The sequence below is a fragment of the Choloepus didactylus genome, chromosome 4, assembly GCF_015220235.1.
Source record: "Choloepus didactylus isolate mChoDid1 chromosome 4, mChoDid1.pri, whole genome shotgun sequence".
In the NCBI taxonomy this organism is placed as follows: Eukaryota; Metazoa; Chordata; class Mammalia; order Pilosa; family Megalonychidae; genus Choloepus; species Choloepus didactylus.
Window position 1 is genome coordinate 165,283,517 of NC_051310.1, and position 17,915 is coordinate 165,301,431.

Consider the following 17,915-nt stretch of genomic DNA (forward strand, 5'->3'; position numbering starts at 1 on the left):
ATCTCCCAAGAAAAGAAAACAACAACAAAATCTCCCAACAAAGAAAAGCTCAGGACAAGATGGCTTCACAGGTGAATTTTACCAAACTTTCCAAAAAGAATTAAAACTAATCCTGCAGGGCGGGGCAAGATGGCAGACTGGTGAGCTGTATGTTTTAGTTACTCCTCCAGGAAAGTAGGTAGAAAGCCAGGAACTGCATGGACTGGACACCACAGAGCAATCTGACTTTGGGCATACTTCATACAACACTCATGAAAACGTGGAACTGCTGACATCAGCGAAATCTGTAAGTTTTTGCGGCCAGGGGACCCGCGCCCCTCCCTGCCAGGCTCAGTCCCGTGGGAGGACGGGCTGTCAGCTCCGGGAAGGAGAAGGGAGAACTGCAGTGGCAGCCCTTATCGGAAACTCATTCTACTGATCCAAACTCCAACCATAGATAGACTGAGACCAGACACCAGATAATCTGAGAGCAGCCAGCCCAGCAGAGAGGAGACAGGCATAGAAAAAAAACAACACGAAAAACTCCAAAATAAAAGTGGAGGATTTTTGGAGTTCTGGTGAACATAGAAAGGGGAAGGGCAGAGCTCAGGCCCTGAGGCGCATATGCAAATCCTGATGAAAAGCTGATCTTTCTGCCCTGTGGACCTTTCCTTATGGCACTGGTTGCTTTGTCTCTTAGCATTTCAATAACCCATTAGATCTCTGAGGAGGGCCCTTTTTTTTTTTTTAAACCTTTTTCCTTTTTCTAAAACAATTACTCTAAGAAGCCCAATACAGAAAGCTTCAAAGCATTGCAATTTGGGCAGGTCAAGTCAAGAGCAGAACTAAGAGAGCTCTGAGACAAAAGGCAATAATCCAGTGGCTGAGAAAATTCACTAAACACCACAACTTCCCAAGAAAAGAGGGGTGTCCGCTCACAGCCATCATCCTGGTGGACAGGAAACACTCCTGCCCATCGCCAGCCCCATAGCCCAGAGCTGCCCCAGACAACCCAGTGTGACGGAAGTGCTTCAAATAACAGGCACACACCACAAAACTGGGCGTGGACAGTAGCCTTCCTTGCAACCACAGCTGATTGTCCCAGAGTTCGGAAGGCGGAGCAGTGTGAATTAACAAAGCCCCATTCAGCCATCATTTCAGCAGACTGGGAGCCTCCCTACACAGCCCAGCAGCCCAGAACTGCCCTGGGGGGACGGCACTCACCTGTGACATAGCACAACAGACGACCTGGGGTGCACAGCCTGGAAGAGGGGCCCACTTGCAAGTCTCAGGAGCCATACGCCAATACCAAGGACTTGTGGGTCACTGGCAGAGACAAACTGTGGCAGGACTGGACTGAAGGATTAGACAATTGCAGCAGCTTTAAAACTCTAGGATCACCAGGGAGATTTGATTCTTAGGGCCACCCCTCCTCCCTGACTGCCCAGAAACATGCCCCATATACAGGGCAGGCAACACCAACTACACACGCAAGCTTGGTACACCAATTGGACCCCACAAGACTCACTCCCCCACTCACCAAAAAGGCTAAGCAGGGGAGAACTGGCTTGTGGAGAACAGGTGGCTCGTGGACGCCACCTGCTGGTTAGTTAGAGAAAGTGTACTTCATGAAGCTGTAGATCTGATAAATTAGAGATAAGGACTTCAATTGGTCTACAAATCCTAAAAGAACCCTATCAAGTTCAGCAAATGCCACGAGGCCAAAAACAACAGAAAATTATAAAGCATATGAAAAAAACAGACGATATGGATAACCCAAGCCCAAGCACCCAAATCAAAAGACCAGAAGAGACACAGCACCTAGACCAGCTACTCAAAGAACTAAAGATGAACAATGAGACCACAGTACGGGAGACAAAGGAAATCAAGAAGACCCTAGAAGAGCATAAAGAAGACATTGCAAGACTAAATAAAAAAATGGATGATCTTATGGAAATGAAAGAAACTGTTGACCAAATTAAAAAGATTCTGGACACTCATAGTACAAGACTAGAGGAAGCTGAACAACGAATCAGTGACCTGGAAGATGACAGAATGGAAAATGAAAGCATAAAAGAAAGAATGGGGAAAAAAATTGAAAAAATCGAAATGGACCTCAGGGATATGATAGATAATATGAAACGTCCAAATATAAGACTCATTGGTGTCCCAGAAGGGGAAGAAAAGGGTAAAGGTCTAGGAAGAGTATTCAAAGAAATTGTTGGGGAAAACTTCCCAAATCTTCTAAACAACATAAATATACAAATCATAAATGCTCAGCGAACTCCAAATAGAATAAATCCAAATAAACCCACTCCGAGACATATACTGATCACACTGTCAAACACAGAAGAGAAGGAGCAAGTTCTGAAAGCAGCAAGAGAAAAGCAATTCACCACATACAAAGGAAACAGCATAAGACTAAGTAGTGACTACTCAGCAGCCACCATGGGGGCAAGAAGGCAGTGGCACGATATATTTAAAATTCTGAGTGAGAAAAATTTCCAGCCAAGAATACTTTATCCAGCAAAGCTCTCCTTCAAATTTGAGGGAGAGCTTAAATTTTTCACAGACAAACAAATGCTGAGAGAATTTGCTAACAAGAGACCTGCCCTACTGGAGATACTAAAGGGAGCCCTACGGACAGAGAAACAAAGAAAGGACAGAGAGACTTGGAGAAAGGTTCAGTACTAAAGAGATTCGGTATGGGTACAATAAAGGATATTAATAGACAGAGGGGAAAAATATGACAAACATAAACCAAAGGATAAGATGGCTGATTCAAGAAATGCCTTCACGGTTATAACGTTGAATGTAAATGGATTAAACTCCCCAATTAAAAGATATAGATTCGCAGAATGGATCAAAAAAAATGAACCATCAATATGTTGCATACAAGAGACTCATCTTAGACACAGGGACACAAAGAAACTGAAAGTGAAAGGATGGAAAAAAATATTTCATGCAAGCTACAGCCAAAAGAAAGCAGGTGTAGCAATATTAATCTCAGATAAAATAGTCTTCAAATGCAGGGATGTTTTGAGAAACAAAGAAGGCCACTACATACTAATAAAAGGGGCAATTCAGCAAGAAGAAATAACAATCGTAAATGTCTATGCACCCAATCAAGGTGCCACAAAATACATGAGAGAAACACTGGCAAAACTAAAGGAAGCAATTGATGTTTCCACAATAATTGTGGGAGACTTCAACACATCACTCTCTCCTATAGATAGATCAACCAGACAGAAGACCAATAAGGAAATTGAAAACCTAAACAATCTGATGAATGAATTAGATTTAACAGACATATACAGGACATTACATCCCAAATCACCAGGATACACATACTTTTCTAGTGCTCATGGAACTTTCTCCAGAATAGATCATATGCTGGGACATAAAACAAGCCTCAATAAATTTAAAAAGATTGAAATTATTCAAAGCACATTCTCTGACCACAATGGAATACAATTAGAAGTCAATAACCATTAGAGACTTAGAAAATTCACAAATACCTGGCGGTTAAACAACACACTCCTAAACAATCAGTGGGTTAAAGAAGAAATAACAAGAGAAATTACTAAATATATAGAGACGAATGAAAATGAGAACACAACATACCAAAACCTATGGGATGCAGCAAAAGCAGTGCTAAGGGGGAAATTTATAGCACTAAACGCATATATTAAAAAGGAAGAAAGAGCCAAAATCAAAGAACTAATGGATCAACTGAAGAAGCTAGAAGATGAACAGCAAACCAATCCTAAACCAAGTAGAAGAAAAGAAATAACAAGGATTAAAGCAGAAATAAATGACATGGAGAACAAAAAAACAATAGAGAGGATAAATATCACCAAAAGTTGGTTCTTTGAGAAGATCAACAAGATTGACAAGCCCCTAGCTAGACTGACAAAATCAAAAAGAGAGAAGACCCATATAAACAAAATAATGAATGAAAAAGGTGACATAACTGCAGATCCTGAAGAAATTAAAAAAATTATAAGAGGATATTATGAACAACTGTATGGCAACAAACTGGATAATGTAGAAGAAATGAACAATTTCCTGGAAACATATGAACAACCTAGACTGACCAGAGAAGAAATAGAAGACCTCAACCAACCCATCACAAGCAAAGAGATCCAATCAGTCATCAAAAATCTTCCCACAAATAAATGCCCAGGGCCAGATGGCTTCACAGGGGAATTCTACCAAACTTTCCAGAAAGAACTGACACCAATCTTACTCAAACTCTTTCAAAACATTGAAGAAAATGGAACACTACCTAACTCATTTTATGAAGCTAACATCAATCTAATACCAAAACCAGGCAAAGATGCTACAAAAAAGGAAAACTACCGGCCAATCTCCCTAATGAATATAGATGCAAAAATCCTCAACAAAATACTTGCAAATCGAATCCAAAGACACATTACAAAAATCATACACCATGACCAAGTGGGGTTCATTCCAGGCATGCAAGGATGGTTCAACATAAGAAAATCAATCAATGTATTACAACACATTAACAAGTCAAAAGGGAAAAATCAATTGATCATCTCAATAGATGCTGAAAAAGCATTTGACAAAATCCAACATCCCTTTTTGATAAAAACACTTCAAAAGGTAGGAATTGAAGGAAACTTCCTCAACATGATAAAGAGCATATATGAAAAACCCACAGCCAGCATAGTACTCAATGGTGAGAGACTGAAAGCCTTCCCTCTAAGATCAGGAACGAGACAAGGATGCCCGCTGTCACCACTGTTATTCAACATTGTGCTGGAAGTGCTAGCCAGGGCAATCCGGCAAGACAAAGAAATAAAAGGCATCCAAATTGGAAAAGAAGAAGTAAAACTGTCATTGTTTGCAGATGATATGATCTTATATCTGGAAAACCCTGAGAAATGGACGATACAGCTACTAGAGCTAATAAACAAATTTAGCAAAGTAGCGGGATACAAGATTAATGCACATAAGTCAGTAATGTTTCTATATGCTAGAAATGAACAAACTGAAGAGACACTCAAGAAAAAGATACCATTTTCAATAGCAACTAAAAAAATCAAGTACCTAGGAATAAACTTAACCAAAGATGTAAAAGACCTATACAAAGAAAACTACATAACTCTACTAAAAGAAATAGAAGGGGACCTTAAAAGATGGAAAAATATTCCATGTTCATGGATAGGAAGGCTAAATGTCATTAAGATGTCAATTCTACCCAAACTCATCTACAGATTCAATGCAATCCCAATCAAAATTCCAACAACCTACTTTGCAGACTTGGAAAAGCTAGTTATCAAATATATTTGGAAAGGGAAGATGCCTCGAATTGCTAAAGACACTCTAAAAAAGAAAAACGAAGTGGGAGGACTTACACTCCCTGACTTTCAAGCTTATTATAAAGCCATAGTTGCCAAAACAGCATGGTACTGGCACAAAGATAGACATATAGATCAATGGAATCGAATTGAGAATTCAGAGATAGACCCTCAGATCTATGGCCGACTGATCTTTGATAAGGCCCCCAAAGTCACTGAACTGAGTCATAATGGTCTTTTCAACAAATGGGGCTGGGAGAGTTGGATATCCATATCCAAAAGAATGAAAGAGGACCCCTACCTCACCCCCTACACAAAAATTAACTCAAAATGGACCAAAGATCTCAATATTAAGAAAATACCATAAAACTCCTAGAAGATAATGTAGGAAAACATCTTCAAGACCTTGTATTAGGCGGCCACTTCCTAGACTTTACACCCAAAGCACAAGCAACAAAAGAAAAAAATAGATAAATGGGAACTCCTCAAGCTTAGAAGTTTCTGCACCTCAAAGGAATTTCTCAAAAAGGTAAAGAGGCAGCCAACTCAATGGGAAAAAGTTTTTGGAAACCATGTATCTGACAAAAGACTGATAGCTTGCATATATAAAGAAATCCTACAACTCAATGACAATAGTACAGACAGCCCAATTATAAAATGGGCAAAAGATATGAAAAGACTGTTCTCTGAAGAGGAAATACAAATGGCCAAGAAACACATGAAAAAATGTTCAGCTTCACTAGCTATTAGAGAGATGCAAATTAAGACCACAATGAGATACCATCTAACACCGGTTAGAATGGCTGCCATTAAACAAACAGGAAACTACAAATGCTGGAGGGGATGTGGAGAAATTGGAACTCTTATTCATTGTTGGTGGGACTGTATAATGGTTCAGCCACTCTGGAAGTCAGTCTGGCAGTTCCTTAGAAAACTAGATATAGAGTTACCATTCGATCCAGCGATTGCACTTCTCGGTATATACCCGGAAGATCGGAAAGCAGTGACACGAACAGATATCTGCACGCCAATGTTCACAGCAGCATTATTCACAATTGCCAAGAGATGGAAACAACCCAAATGTCCTTCAACAGATGAATGGATAAATAAAATGTGGTACATACACACGATGGAATACTACACGGCAGTAAGAAGGAACGATCTCGTCAAACATATGACAACATGGATGAACCTTGAAGACATAATGCTGAGCAAAATAAGCCAGGGACAAAAGAGAAATATTATATGCTACCACTAATGTGAACATTGAAAAATGTAAAACAAATGGTTTATAATGTAGAATGTAGGGGAACTAGCAATAGAGAGCAATTAAGGAAGGGGGAACAATAATCCAAGAAGAACAGATAAGCTATTTAACGTTCTGGGGATGCCCAGGAATGACTATGGTCTGTTAATTTCTGATGGATATAGTAGGAACAAGTTCACAGAAATGTTGCTATATTATGTAACTTTCTTGGGGTAAAGTAGGAACATGTTGGAAGTTAAGCAGTTATCTTAGGTTAGTTGTCTTTTTCTTACTCCCTTGTTATGGTCTCTTTGAAATGTTCTTTTACTGTATGTTTGTTTTCTTTTTAACTTTTTTTTCATACAGTTGATTTAAAAAAGAAGGGAAAGTTAAAAAAAAAAAAAAGAAAAACAAGGGAAAAAAAAAAAGATGTAGTGCCCCCTTGAGGAGCCTGTGGAGAATGCAGGGGTATTGGCCTACCCCACCTCGATGGTTGCTAACGTGACCACAGACATAGGGGACTGGTGGTTTGATGGGTTGAGCCCTCTACCATAGGTTTTACCCTTGGGAAGACGGTTGCTGCAAAGGAGAGACTAGGCCTCCCTACGGTTGTGCCTAAGAGTCTCCTCCCAAATGCCTCTTTGTTGCTCAGATGTGGCCCTCTCTCTCTACCTAAGCCAACTTGAAAGGTGAAATCACTGCTCTCCCCCCTAGGTGGGATCAGACACCCAGGGGAGTGAATCTCCCTGGCAACGTGGAATATGACTCCCGGGGAGGAATGTAGACCCGGCATCGTGGGACGGAGAACATCTTCTTGACCAAAAGGGGGATGTGAATGGAAATGAAAGAAGCTTCAGTGGCAGAGAGATTCCAAAAGGAGCCGAGAGGTCACTCTGGTGGGCACTCTTACGCACACTTTAGACAACCCTTTTTAGGTTCCAAAGAATTGGGGTACTGGTGGTGGATACCTGAAACTATCAAACTACAACCCAGAACCCATGAATCTCGAAGACAGTTGTATAAAAATGTAGCTTATGAGGGGGGACAATGGGATTGGGAAAGCCATAAGGACCACACTCCACTTTGTCTAGTTTATGGATGGATGAGTAGAAAAATAGGGGAAGGAAACAGACAAAGGTACCCAGTGTTCTTTTTTACTTCAATTGCTCTTTTTCACTCTAATTATTATTCTTGTTATTTTTGTGTGTGTGCTAATGAAGGTGTCAGGGATTGATTTAGGTGATGAATGTACAACTATGTAATGGTACTGTAAACAATCGAAAGTACGATTTGTTTTGTATGACTGCATGGTATGTGAATATATCTCAATAAAATGAAGATTAAAAAAAAAAAGAAGGGAAAGTTAAAAAAAAAAAAAAGAAAAACAAGGGAAAAAAAAAAAAGATGTAGTGCCCCCTTGAGGAGCCTGTGGAGAATGCAGGGGTATTGGCCTACCCCACCTCGATGGTTGCTAACATGACCACAGACATAGGGGACTGGTGGTTTGATGGGTTGAGCCCTCTACCATAGGTTTTACCCTTGGGAAGACGGTTGCTGCAAAGGAGAGGCTAGGCCTCCCTATGGTTGTGCCTAAGAGCCTCCTCCCAAATGCCTCTTTGTTGCTCAGATGTGGCCCTCTCTCTCTGGCTAAGCCAACTTGAAAGGTGAAATCACTGCCCTCCCCGCTACGTGGGATCAGACACCCAGGGGAATGAATCTCCCTGGCAATGTGGAATATGACTCCCGGGGAGGAATGTAGACCTGGTATCGTGGGACGGAGAACATCTTCTTGACCAAAAGGGGGATGTGAAAGGAAATGAAATAAGCTTCAGTGGCAGAGAGATTCCAAAAGGAGCCGAGAGGTCACTCTGGTGGGCACTCTTACGCACAGTTTAGACAACCCTTTTTCAGTTCTAAAGAATTGGGGTAGCTGGTGGTGGATACCTGAAACTATCAAACTACAACCCAGAACCCATGAATCTCGAAGACAGTTGTATAAAAATGTAGCTTATGAGGGGTGACAATGGGATTGGGAAAGCCATAAGAACCACACTCTACTTTGTCTAGTTTATGGATGGATGAGTAGAAAAATAGGGGAAGGAAACAAACAGACAAAGGTACCCAGTGTTCTTTTTTTACTTCAATTGCTCTTTTTCACTCTAATTATTATTCTTGTTATTTTTGTGTGTGTGCTAATGAAGGTGTCAGGGATTGATTTAGGTGATGAATGTACAACTATGTAATGGTACTGTAAACAATCAAAAGTGCGATTTGTTTTGTATGACTGCGTGGTATGTGAATATATCTCAATAAAATGAAGATTAAAAAAAAAAAAACTAATCCTGTACAAACTCATCTCGAAATTGAAGAGGAGGGAATACTCCCTAACTTGTTCTTTTTTCTTATGTCAAAATTACTTTATTTATCAAATAAAAAAACATTTCCAAACAAAATAAAGCAAAGCAATGGGAAAAACAAATATCCTGAAATAACTTCATTCCTCCTGATATACTCCTACAATACCAAAAGAAAATTAACGAACTATAGTCACACCTGAGCATTCCCATATCATTAAGATTACCCTCAATATCGTGTCTGTTCTTATTAGATGTGATAATCTCATCTAACTCATTCTATGAGGGCAACATCATCCTCATACCAAAGCCAGATAATGATACTATAAGAAAAGAATATTATATACCAAAACCCTTATGACTGTAGGTGCAAAAATCTTCAACAAAATGCTAGCAAATGGCCTCCAACAGCATATTAAAAGAATTATACATCAAGATCAAGTGGAATTTATCCCTGGTATGCAAGGTTTGTTCAACATAAGAAAATCAATTAATGTAATACACCACATTAACAGAATGAAGGAAAAAAGAACACATGATCATCTCAATCAATACAGAAAAGGCATTTGACAAAATACAGCAGCCTTTCTTGATAAAAACACTCATGAATGTTTTTCATGAATAGAAAGGAACTTCCTCAACATGATAAAGGGCATATATGAAAAGCACACAGCTAACATCCTATTTAACGGTGAAAGACTGAAAGCTTTCCCTCTAAGATCAGGAACAAGATAACAATGCCCACTGTCACCACTGTTATTCAACACTGTACTGGAAGTTCTTGTGAGAGCAATTAGGCAAGATAAAGAAATAAACGACACTCAAATTGTAAAGAAAGAAGGAAAACTTTCCCTAATGGCAGATGACATGATCCTATATACAGAAAACCCTGAAAAATCCACAACAAATCTCCCAGAGCTAATAAATGAATTCAGCAAAATGGCAGGGTACAAGATCAAAAACCAAATAACAGTAGTGTTTCTAAATACTAGCAATGAATGATCAAAAGAAGAAATCAAGAAAAAATTCCACCTACAATACAACTAAAAGAATCAAATATCTAGGAATAAATCTAACCAAGGATGTAAAGGACTTGTATGCAGAAAACTATAAAACATTGTTATAGAAATCAAAGGAGACCTAAATAAATGAAAGGATATTCTGTGTTCATGGATTATAAGACAAAATATTGTTAAGATGTCAATTATACCCACTGTGATTTACAGAATCAATGCAATCTCAATCAATCTTCTTTGCAGAAATGGAGAAGCCAATCATCAAATTTATATAGTGAATAGTCAAAATTTATATGGTGAATAGTCAAAACCATCTTGACTGACTAGTCAAAACCATCTTGAAAAAGAATGAAGTTGGAGGACACACTTCTGATCTTAATTCTTGTCACAAAACCATAGTAATCAAAACAGCATGGTCTGGCAGAAGGATAGATATAGAGACCAAAGGAATCAAATTGAGAGTTCAAAATTCAACTCTCACATTTAGGTCCAACCGATTTTTTACAAGGGTGCAAAGACCATTCAATTGGGAAAAAAATAGTCTCTTCAACCAATGGTTCTGGGAAAACTTGAACTCCATTTGCAAAAGGATGAAGGTGGACCCCTATCTCACACCTTCTACAAAAATTAACTCAAAATGGATCAAAGACCTAAACATAAGGAGCAGGACCATAAAACTCCTAGAAGAGAATGTAGGGAAGCATCTCTAAGGTCTTGTGGTAGGCAACAGTGTCTTAGACTTTACACTCAAAGCACAAGTAATGAAAGAAATAATAGATAAATGGGACCGCCCCCAAATTAAATACTTTTGTGCTTCAAAGGACTTTGTCAAAAAAGTGAAAAGATAACCTACTCAATGGAAGAATATATTTGGAAACCACATATCTAATAAGGGTTTAAAATCCAGAATATACAAAGAAATCCTACAAGTCAACAATAAGAGGACAAACTATGGTGGTTTGAAACTGTGTATACATTTTCACAGCCTCAGAACTGTAAGCTTGCAAGCTAATAAATTCCCATTGCTAAAAGCCAACCAATTTTATGGTATCTTGTTTAAATGGCTTAGCAAACTAAAACAGATTTGGGTACCAGGAAAAATAGAGTGCTGCTATTGCAAAGATCAAAAACGCTATTTTAAAAAGGCTTTTTTAATTGGCTAATGAGCAGATCCTGAAAGAACTGTGAGGTGCTTGATAGGAAAGACCTAGATTTCTTTGAAGAGACTGTTGGTAAAAATTTGAATGCTAAAGGTATTTCTGATGAGGCCTTAGACAGAAATGATGAATTTGTCATTGCAAACTGGAAGAAAGGTGTCCCTTGTTTTAAAGTGGCAGTGAACTTGGCAAAATTGAGTACTGATGTCGGATGGAAGACAGAATTGGAAAGTCATGAGCCTGGATATTTGGCTGAGATGATTTCCAAACTAAATGTGGGAAGTCACAGCCTGGCTTCTCTTTGCAGTTCATAGAAAAAATGTGAGAGGAAAGGGATAAGCTGAAAACTGAACACCTAGGCACAAAGAAGCCAGAAACTGATGATTTGGGAAAACCTGAGCCTCCAGAAAGTGAGACACAGGGAATAATGCTCCATGTGAGGTTTTAAATGAACATGGAACAAGCTAGCCATTTCAGTACAGTCAGTATTGGAAATGCAGTTTTCCAGAAAGGATCTGTGGAAAGTCTGATGGTTTGGACTTACGTGTTCTACATGCAAAACAGACAAGTTTTTTTGTGATATCTGTATGAATGGAATCACTGCCAGCCTGGACTAAAAGGGAAGAAAAGGGACAGATTGAAGGAAAAGTGACTTCAAGGGCAGAACCATGGAAGCTGAGGTCTGGACCAAAGACATCTTCTTAGGCCAAGAGAGCAAACCCATCCACATATGTGGAAAGGGTGAATATGCTTAGGAGCTTGGAGAGGGTGGGCCTTCTGCCCTATTGTTCAGGAAGTGTGCTATCACCCCAGTTTCTGAGATGCATAGGGGATTGTAGAGAGCTTGACTGCCACCCTAATTTTTGATGGGTGCATGGGCCACCACTTCAATGCTTGAAGATGTTGGAGCCTTCACCCCAGTATTTGGGGAGAGCATGGCCACTGTGCAAGCATTTGCAAAAGATAGGGCTGCTGTTCCATCGAGCCCAGAGAAGAAAATATCATTCCAGAGATGAATCTCAGCTCTTCAAATCTAATGGAGTATGCCCTATGGGGTTTTGGAATTGATCGGCATCCATGACCCCTGTTTTCCTTTCAATCTCTCCCTATGGGAATGGGAACTTTATCCTACGACTGTCCCTCCATTTTTTACTGAAAGCAGATAACCTGTTCTCTAAGTTTCACAGGTATATATCCAGAGGGGAATTGTGTCCCAAGACAGACCCCACCTGTAACTGATTCTGATGAGACTTTGTACTTAATATTGTTACTGAAATGATTTAAGGCTTTGGGGATATTGTGATGAAATGAATGTGTTTTGCATATGGAAAGAACATGTCTTTTTAGGGTACAGAGGGTGGAGTGTGGTGGTTTGAAACCATTATGTACCCCAGAAAAGTATGTCTTAAAGGTCATCCATTACCGTGGCTGTGGCCCAATTGGTGAGGCTACTTAAGTTAAGGTATGGCCCACCTCACTCAGGGTGGGTCATAATCCTTGTACTGGAGTCCTTTATAAGAAAATGAAATTCAGGCAAAGAGAGAAAGCCTCAGAAGCAAGAAACAGTAAGCAACAAAATCTGGAAGAGAAGGGTGAGACAGATGCCACCATGGGTGTTGCCACGAGACAGAAGAGTCCAGGATCACCAGCAGCCTTCTTCACGAAGAAGGTATTATCGTGATAATGCCTTAATTTGGACATTTTCATGGCCTCAGAATGGTAAGCTTGTAAGCTAATAAATTCCCATTGCTAACAGTCAACAACACATTTTATGGTATCTGCTTTGAGCAGCTTAGCAAACTAGAACACAATCCAGTTAAAACAATGGGCAAAGACTTGAACAGACATTTCTCCAAAGAGGAAATACAAATGGCTAGAAAACACATGAAAAGATGCTCAACATCACTAACTATTAAGGAAATGCAAATTGAAACCACAATGAAATTAGTTCACACCTACTAGAATGGCCACTATTTAAAAAACTAAACACTACAATTGTTGAAGAGGATGGGATGTAAAATGGTGCAGCCACTGTGGAGAACAGTTTGGCAGTTCCTCAGGAAGCTGAGTATAGAATTACCATATGATCTGGCAATCCCACTACTGGGTATATACCCAGAAGAACTGAAAGCAAGGGACTCGAACAGACATTTGGACACCGATGTTCATAGCAGTATTATTCACAAGGGTGAAAAGATTAAAGCAATGCAATCTCCATCAACCGATGAATGAATAAGCAAAATGCGATATAAACACACAATGGAATATTATTGAGTCATAAAAAGGAAATGTAGTCCTAAGGCATGTGACAACATAGATGAACCTTGAGAGCATTGTATTGAGTAATATATGCCAGACACAAAGGACAAATATTGCATGATCCTACTCTTATAAATTAATTATAATAAACAAACTTATAGTGTTAGAATCTAGAATATAGTTTACCAGGAGATAGAATAGAGTTAGAGAATGGGGAGTTGATGCCTAACTTGTACAGAATTTCTATTTAGTATGTTGGAAAAGGTTTGGAAATGAATGGTGGTGATGGTAGCATATTATTGCAAATGTAGTCAACAGCAGTGAAATACATAGGTGAATGTGGTTAAAGGGGAAACTTGGTTGTATATATTACTAGAATAAAAATTAAAAGGTAAAACATAGGATTGTACAACACAGGGAACCCTATTGTAGACGAAGGACTATAGTTAATAGTACAAGTATAAGAAGGTCCTTTCCTACATTATAACAAATGTATGATACCTAATAATAGGGTGGTATATGGGGAAAATATACCTAATGTAAACAATGTATGACAGAACTATTTTAATAATTTTTCATCAATTGTAACAAAGGTAACTACTATTTAAAAAATAGTACAATTATTTTTAAAAGTACCATCAATAATTGTAATAAATGTTTCACACCAAATGCAAGGTGTTGGTGGTGGGGAGTATATGGGAATTCTGTATTTTATGCGTGCTTGTTTTGTAAACTCACTTCTCTAATAAAAAAATATTTACAAACATATCACCTAAAAAAAAACCACAATGAGATACCATTTCACGACCATGAAAATGGCTACCATTAAAAAAAAAAAAAGGAAAATTACAGGAGTTGGAGAGAATGTCAAGAAATAGGAACACTCGTTCATTGTTGGTGGGAATGTAAAATAGTGCAGTTACTATGGAAGACAGTTTCGTGATTCCCAGAAAGTTAAGCAGAGACTTACCATAGGACCCAGCAATCCCACATCTAGATATATACCCAAAAGAACTGAAAGCAGGGACTAAAAACAAATATTTGCACACCAATGTCATAGTGGCATTATTCAAAATTTCCAAAAGATGGAAGCAACTCTAGTATGCATCAACTGATGAATGGATAAATAAAATGTGGTATATGCACATCATGGAATATTATTCAGCCATAAAAAGGAATGAAGTCCTGGTACATACCTCAACACGGATGAACTTTAAAGGCTTCATGTTGAGTGGAATCAGCCAGACACAAAAGGGCAAATATTGCATGAACTCACTGAAATGAAATAGTTAGAATAAGCAAATTCATAGAGTCAGAAACTAGAATATAGGTTACCAGAGACTGGGGTGGGAGCAGGGAATAGGGAGTTAGTGTTTAAATTGTGCAGAGTTTCTATTTGGGTTGATGGAAAAGTTTTAGGAATGGATGGTTGTGATGGTAGCATAACAATGTGAATGTAAGTAATAGCACTGATTTATATATTTGAATGTGGTTAAAAGGAGAAAATTTAGGTTGGTATATATGTTACTAGAATAAAAATGTTTTAAAAAACTTGGCAGTGTACAACACAAACAGTGAACCCTATTTAAAATGATGGACTACATTTAGTAGTAACATTATAAAAATGTTCTTTTACAAACTGGAAGAAATGTACCACTAATGCAAAGTGTTAATAATAGGGTGGTATATGGAAATTCTGTACATTATGCATAATATTTCTGTTAACTACAACTCTCTAACATTTTTTTAAAAAGGACTGAATAGACAGACATTTCTCCAAACAAGATATGCAAATGACCAATAAGCACAAGGAAAGATGCTCAACATCATTACCATTAGGGAAATGCAAATCAAAACCACAATGAGATACCATTTCACACCTACTAGAATGGCTACTATTTTAAAAAAGGAAAATTACAAGCGTTGGAAAGGATGTGGAGATGTACGAGCACTCACTCATTGCTGTGGGAATGTAAAATGGTGTGGCTGCTATGGAAACAATTTGGTTGTTCCTCAGAAAGTTAACAATAGAATTACCATATGACCTAGCAATCCCACTTTTAGGTATATACTCCAAAGAAGTGAAAGCAGGGCTTTGAACAAATGTTCAAAGCAGTATTATTTGCAATTTTTAAAAGTTGGAAGCAACCCAAATGTTCATCAACCAATGAATGAACAAAATATGGTATATATACAATGGAAGATTATTCAGCTATAAAAAGGAATTAAGTTCTGATACATGCAAAAACATGGAAGAACCTTGGAGACATCAGGTGGAATGCAATAAGCCAGACACAAAAGGACAAATATTGTACAATCTCACTTATACGAAATAATTAGAATATGCATTCATAGAGTCAGAAACTAAAATACTTGTTACCAGGGACTGGGGAGGGGTGGAGGATGTAGAGTTAATGCTTTATAGGTTCATAGTTTATGTTTGGGGTGATGGAAAGTTTTGATAACGGATGGTGGTGATGGTAACAGAACACTGAAAGTAACTGAGACCACTGGATTGCATATCCGAAAGTGGTTACAATTGGAATTTTTAGATCGCATACATTTTTCTAGTATAAGAACAAAACAAAACACACTATAGAACTGTACAACACAAAGAGTGAACCCTAATGTAAACTACGGACTATAGTTAATAATGTAACAATATTGATTCATCAGTTGTGACAAACTGACCACACTAATGTAAAATGTTAGTAACAGGGAAACGGGGGTGGGGGGTGGTTATATGAGAACCCTCTACTTTCTGCTTGAAGTTCTGTAAACCTACAACTACTCTAATAAAAGAGAATCACATCCATGCTGCGCTCGGGGAGACCATGGTGCGCTACACTGCAGAGCTCATCGCACCCCTCTTGGGGCTGGGGCTGCTGCTCTGCAGCTGGTGGTGCCCCGGGAGTGCGGAGCTGTGGGTCTCGCCAGATGAGATCGCGATTGTTGGAGCTGGAATTGGTGGCTCTTCAGGACCTATTATCTGCAGCAGAAATTTGGGAAAGATGTGAAGATTGACCTGTTTGAAAGAGGAGAGGTGGGGGGCCGTTTGGCCACCATGACTGTGGAAGGGCAAGAATATGACGCAGGAGGTTCTGTCATCCATCCTTTAAATCTGCACACGAAGCATTTTGTCAAGGACCTGAGTCTCCCTGCTGCCTAGGGCTCTGATGGCTTAATGGGAGTATATAATGGAGAGAGTCTGGTATTTGAGGAGAGCCATTGGTTTATAATTAACATGATTAAATTAGTTTGCACTATGGACTTCAGTTCCTCCCAATGCACATGTGGGTAGAGGAGTTAGACAAATTCAGGAGGATCTACCACTACCAATCTCATGACTATGCCTTCAGTAGTGTAGAAAAGTTGCTGCATGCTCTAGGAAGGAACAATTTCCTTGGAATGCTCAACCAAACCCTTCTTGAAACCCTGCAGAAAGCAGCCTTCTCTGAGAAATTCCTCAGTGAAATTTTTGTTCCTGTCATGAGGGTCGATTATGGCCAAAGCATGCACATCAATGGCTTTGTGGAGACACTGTCACTGGCTGGTGCTGAATCTGGCCTTTGGGCAACAGAAGGTAGTAACAATCTTGTTTGCTCAGGGCTCCTTCAGTCATCCAAAAGCAACCTTTTATCTGGCTCAGTATTGTACATAGAGGAGAAAATAAGGACCAAGCAGACAGGAGGCCCCACAAAGATGTATGAAGTGGTCTACCAAGCTGGATCTGAGACCTGTTCAGACTTCTACGACATCGTCTTGGTGGCCACTCCAATGAATCAAAAATATGTCCAACATAACCTTTCTCAACTTTGATCCTCCAATCGAGGAATTCCATCAACACTACCAACATACAGTGACAACTTTGGGTAAGGGGCAGTTGAATACATCAATCTTTAGCCATCAAGTCATAGATAACTTTGTCCTCACTTCAGTCTTAACCACTGATAATCCAGATTTGTTCTTTAACAGCCTTGGTATTGTGTCCCCTGTAAGAAAACAGGCTAATCCTGAACCATCAGTAGATGGGGGACACATGTTTGGAAGATTTTTTCCCAAGAAACCCTTACTAAGGGGCAAATTTTAAAGCTCTTTTTGTCCTATGATTATGCTGTGATGAAGCCATGGCTTGCATATCCTTACTATAAGCTTCTGGAGAAATGCCCCTCGACCATACTCCACGACCGACTGTATTACCTCAGTGGCATAGAGTATGCAGCAAATGCCAAGGAAATGAGTGCGATTGCTGCCCACAACACCGCGCTTCTTGCCTGTCACCGCTGGAATGGGTACACGGACATGATAGACCAAGAGGGCTTATATGAGAAACTTAAAACTGAACTATGAAATAACACTGTCACTTTTTTCTTCCTAGTTTCAAATGGAATATCAATGGCAAAAGAAAAAAAAAAATCTGAGCAGAGATGACTTTGAATCCAATATTTTACCTTGATCATTTTTTAACAAAAGGAATTCCTGTGGGCCATGAGAAAATACAAGGTTCTAATTGTGATGGTATAACGACTGCACTTATGCCATCTCCAAAATTTCTTAACTTTTCTTTCAATATCCGT

General features: G+C 39.1%; 1 pseudogene; it reads left to right on the forward strand.

Moving 5' to 3' along the window:
- Window positions 1-16,128: 16,128 nt before the first annotated feature.
- Window positions 16,129-17,688, forward strand: LOC119533507 (annotated as a pseudogene).
- Window positions 17,689-17,915: the final 227 nt, after the last annotated feature.